The 5718-nt window shown below is 44.4% G+C and overlaps 1 pseudogene; it reads right to left on the reverse strand.

Moving 5' to 3' along the window:
• Positions 1 to 4279: 4279 nt before the first annotated feature.
• LOC138487538 (zinc finger protein ZFP2-like) lies at positions 4280 to 5320 on the reverse strand (annotated as a pseudogene).
• Positions 5321 to 5718: the final 398 nt, after the last annotated feature.

The following is a 5718-nucleotide window of genomic DNA, read 5'->3' on the forward strand; positions in this document are numbered from 1 at the left end:
TATTCATTTGTGTTAAGGTATTGTACATATTCTGTGAGTGACTTGAGGTTACCATTCCATATAATCAAGATGTCATCAAGGAATCTTCCCCAATATACTATGCTGTTATTTGTTGTAAAAACGTCATGTGACCAAGCATGCTCAACTTCAAAGAGTACCATAAAAAAAAATTTGCATGCATGGTGCATATTTTGCACCCATGGCCATTCCTTTGGATTCTCTTTACCAAACAATATCCTCTAATTGTTGTATGACATGATGTGGCTATTGGGAACACTGTGGGCTAGATGGTGGTATGCATGTGTGATAGATCAGGTAGGGTTGGGACCTCCTCTCTAAGTGCAATGCCCAAATCGTGCAGTTTTCATCTGTCATGATCTCTGCTTCCAAAAGTTCAGGGTTTTCCCAACTCCCTTGGAAGCAGATCCATAACCCAGGTTCCGAGTGCCAACCAGTCCCAATTGGGACCTTTTGGACCCAGTCCTGGTGCCAGTGGCACCAGGCTCATAAATATGCCCAGTCCCAGCGCTGGAAGCGCCGGGCTCATAATGCTTGGGTGGACTTACCTGCAGCAGACCATGCTGCTTACTTGCCTGCCAGTTGAGTCTCTGATCCTCTTCTGTTTGGAACTACTTTTCCTGTTGGGTGGGGCAGGAGCCACTCCCTAGATTCAGAACACTGGAACTCTTCTGGAAAGCAGGAACTCTTTTCTTACCTAGGCGTGGCTGTGGAAGGAGACACCTAAGCACTACAGGAGGCTATTTAAACCACACCCGATGGATGAATCTTGCTTTGCGTTATTCTGCATCCTCAGCAGCAGAACGCTCATCGTGTCTTCTGCATCTGATCCTGGGCCTAAGGAAAAAGGCTTACCATTCTGAATCCAGTCTTCAGCAACACCTATAAAGACAAGAAAGAACAGGTTAGCATTACGGTCTTAAGTGACAGCTCTTCACTTACCTGGTCCATTGGCTGTCACCAACGCCTCGCACTGCATTCCGGCATCTGAAGGACAAAAGCTTACCAACTCTTCGCACGCTCCGGAGGCCTTCGGCGCTGCATCCCGCATCTGAAAGACAAAACAAGGTGCGTTTACAGACATTGGGGAACTTTAATACTCACGTGCCATTACACCTTTCCACATCTAACCCAGTGGGTATTCCGGCACCCTGCAGCCGCCCCGAACTTGTACCTGCAAAATAAAAAGACAGTTAGAGCGCATCGTGAAGCAGGCAACAAGCGCTTACTTACGTGCTTCCAGGCGCTTCTATTCATCACACGGGCTCCATCTTCAACTCACTTCAGCCCGCCAGCCGCCATCGCCGGAACCCTGCAAAACAAGAGACATCATTACTAAAGACTTTAAAGACATTAGAATTACTCGAAACTTACCGTTCGTGCAGTAAACGACGGACAGCAGTCCTCTGAAGTCAAGAGGCCTGCTCCCCTTATCCAGTGAAGAAACTGGTTACAGCACCCTGCCTCGAGGCAGATGGAGAGCACGGCGTTCACTTACCTAAGGTGAGAGCGTTAACCTTTGGGGTTCTACAGGAGAAGAGAAAGGGAAGAAGAGAGAGACATTCAATAACCCAGTTCATTAATCCCACATTTTCTATCTGCAGACATCTTACCCTTCGAGCCAGACATACAGTGCACAGAGGTCCAGCCCAAAGAGCCAGCCGTGTGTTACACATCACCTTTGAAGATACGGTATACGCCCAGTCAAGACCGGCGCGTCTACGGGAATCAGGTGAGCGTTACATCATCTGGTCCATTGCTCTGTGGGCTGAATTAGATGGGCACACACCATCTGAAGTCAGGCAGCACTATCATGACAGCTGCAGTCATGCATTTCACCTGTTCGGAGCTCTTCCCATTTCAGTGCAGCAACCTATAAGTGAGCTGCCCCTTCTGCCTTTCAGCTCAGCTAATGCAGTGGGTGTTTGAGTCATCCAGCAATCTGCTTGTGGATGGTGAGCGTGCACTCATGTGTCTTGCTGGGCACAATCTTCTCTACACTTGCAGCCTGCTCTGTCGACTGCTTCTATCTTGGACTCTTTTTTTTTGGGTCTGGGCTCCCCAGTACTCCCCCCCCCCCCCTGGACTGAAAGGATTTGAGACAAATTGAGACAAGAAAGCAAGAGAACAAATTGTGAGATGCTGCAACAGGGTGTTTCAAAAATTACCCTAGAGAGATTTTTGTAGTGTTGGCATGATTAATTGTTCTCTAGCATTCTTGTTTTTGTTTTTCTTAACTATTTGTGTATAATTTGAATGTATGTATCTTTCTGGAACATTGTTTTTAATGTTTTTTATGTGTTGAAAGAAAAAAAGAAAAAAGTAAAAATTACACTATTTATTTGTATTAAATAATCTTTATACTCTGAGACAGTCTCTGTTCTGTGACCTCTGAGCACAAAACTTTATTTTGAAATAAGTGTAAATGGTGACAATACTTTGCATTGTCATGAGCGTGGGCACTGTTCTTTTGTTTCAAGATTGTATCCCGCCCCTAGTCCACGCTCGCATATAGGGGCATCCCTATTGTTTGTAATACTATACTAGCTTAAGAAACAACACCACAGAAAGGGCATTATTGATCCCCATCCCACAGCATCCCTAATGCCTCTACCCTTGGCTGTCATATGCGACTTCATGAAAGGAAATAGTTGAACTGAATTTGGTAATGTAATTTGATTGCATGGGCATCTTTTTTGTACCACACTAGCATAAGTATTCTTGCACTGAGTCCTGAAATGCCTCCTGAGGAATTGGAATGACTGCATATACAGTAATTCAAACCTTTATCACAAAAGTTATAAGACAAGCATGATCTCCAGCTCTGTCTTTACTCTTAGCACTAGATTATGCCTTTGTTGCTGCCTACCATCTGCTACGAGACTGGCAGAGTTTGTAGTATCTGATTTTCTATTCTCTCGTTGCCTTGTAAGAAAATCTGTACGATGTTCACCATACTTTTCCTGCCAACAGTATTCTCAGATTTAGTTTTCACTTTTGTTATTATTCATGTACTAATTCCTCATCAGTTTATGTTTTTTAGTTGGTGTTTGTATCTTTCATTGCACTCATGTTCCAACTCAATGTAAGGAATTAACCCACAGAAAAGAGGCCGTTTTTTGGTTTGCTGCCTCTCCTGTTTTTTATTTTATTTAGGCTTACCATTAGTCTTTATTTTCTCCTTGAATAGTATCTCCTAGTTTGCGGCGTGTTTTTCAATATTCTGTGACGGGGAAGAAGGTAAAATCAGAGTTTAATGTTGTGTTACTGAGATTTGCACCAGGCACCTGACAGAGAACACCAATGATACAAACACACACAAGTGAATACAACATAAATCAAATAACGTGCAGTGGATACTACACATGAACTACATATGATTGGTTACACCCCTAATACGCCACTTCCCATTTCCCTTAGGGGTTTTCTGTTTAGCTGACTTTTAGATATTCCCAGGTTAGTGCAGCCAGTTCCAGTTAGGTGTAGGTTGCTCTTTTTCTTCACTTGCAAGACAACAAATAAAGATGGCTCTGTTGATCATCACCCTAAATTGATGCACCAGCCTGATTATTCTGACACACCGCTGCCATTTGCATGTTCTCCAGGTGCTCTAGAAGATCTCATAAAGAGGGGGCGAGTTAGGTTAGTGGGGAGAGAGCAAAAGTGCAAGATAGGGTTGCTGTTGTGTTGATGTGTGCGAAAAGTACAATGAGCTCCGAGTGAGGGTCTGTTGGTTAATTTTCTGCACTAGAGGTAGGGGCAAACCAGCTTCCATTAACCTCTGTGCACATTCTGCACCATTTCCAACCCTTCAGGTTTCGCGTTTAGCTGCTGTTGTGTGACACTAACCACTGTTCACAAAGGACTACCCCTGGAGCAGGTAGATTGTTGATTATGAAGGTGCAGCACTGTTACAGCCACCCTGGCACAAACAGCTTGTTTGTGATCTCTGGCATCATCTCTGGAATTATACAACATTGAAGTACTTGCCACACACAGTGCACCCACACGACTATTCCACTGCATGGATTGTGTGATGGTGCCTCAGAGTATGGAGTTACTGAAGTGTTTCTCTGTTAATTCACAGGACGTCCCCCAGAATGGATCCTTCTTCGATGGTTGTTCAGAGCAGAGTCCCAGCAGGTGCTTTACCTGCACTCTGTGCATTCTTACGGTTTCTCCCTGTACAAATCCTTTGATGGGTCCTCATAGCCATGAGCTGAATGACACTACTGTTGTGCGCTGTACATTGGTGGGGTTTCTACCCTATATGGATCTTCTTATGCCTCCTCAGGCTTGAGGAATCACTAAAGCTTTTGTTGCAATCTGTGCACCCGTAGGGATTCTCCCCTGTATGGATTATTGTATGCCTCCTTAGACTTGAGGAATGGCTGAAGCTTTTCTTGCATTCTGTGCACCTGTATGGTGTCTCTCCAGTATGGATCCTTTGATGCAAGATCAGAGCTGAAAAATAACTGAATCGTTTCTTGCACTCTGGGCACACATTTGGTTTCCTCCCTGCATGGACCATGCAATGACTACTCATGTTTGAGATGTTACTGAATCTTTTCTTGCACTCTGTGCACTCATAGGGCTTCTCCCCAGTATAGATCCTTTGATGGCGGTTCAGTGCTGAGGCCTGACAGAAGCTTTTCTTGCACTCTGTGCACTGATGAGGTTTCTTCCCAGTATGAATTCTTTGATGCTCGATGAGGGCTGAGGACTCAATGAAGCACTTTTTGCACTCTGTGCACTCGTAGTGCTTCACCCCTGTATGGGTCCTTCAATGGCGATTCAGATCTGAGGCACGACTGAAGCATTTCTTGCACTCTGAACATTGATGAGGTTTTCTCCCTGTATGAATCATTTGATGCCTGATCAAGGTTGATGACTCAATGAAGCACTTGCTGCACTCTGTGCACTCATAGGGCTTCACCCCTGTATGGGTCCTTTGATGGCGACTCAAATTTGTGGCTCGGTTGAAGCTTTTCTTGCACTCAAGGCATACATATGGTTTCCCCCCTGTATGAATCGTTTGATGCCTGAAGAGACATGCATGCTTAATAAAATGTTTCTTGCACTCTGTGCATTCGTAGGCCTTCGCCCCAGTATGGATCTTTTGATGCTCATACAGATTTGAGCTGCAAGTGAAGTTTTGTTCACACTCCGAGCACTTGAATGGCCATTCCCCTTTGTGGGATCTCTGATGCACCCTCAGGTGTGATGTACAAGTAAAGTGCTTATCACATTCCGTGCACACGTAGGACTTCTCGTCAGCGTGGATCCTCCAATGGCTGCTCATTCTCTATTGAAAGAAGTAGAGGTTCTATGTATTAGTTTACGTCGTCATGATAGATTAAGTGCACAGCTATTCATTCTCATTTTACTTCCCCCTCACAAACTCACTGGGTGGTTCTGAGTGAAGCCATTAGTGTCTTGCCTGAAGTCAATGTTAGGAGTGAAAAAACACGAGCTAGAAACCTCAGCACAGTCCAATCCTTAATACTTGCGAAACACTTGAGGATAGGCGCATTATAAATACCAAATAAATAAATAAATAAATAAAATGAATAAATAAAACTAAATATTCCCTTGTGGGCCATCAGCAATCGGAAGAAACATAAGAAAAAAAATGTACTTTCTGGGGCAATGCTCCACTCCACAATACTGAGCATCCATCTAGTAGACGAGGCCCCACCC

The sequence above is a fragment of the Ambystoma mexicanum genome, chromosome 9 (genome assembly GCF_040938575.1).
Source record: "Ambystoma mexicanum isolate Mex_15411 chromosome 9, UKY_AmexF1_1, whole genome shotgun sequence".
NCBI lineage: Eukaryota > Metazoa > Chordata > Amphibia > Caudata > Ambystomatidae > Ambystoma > Ambystoma mexicanum.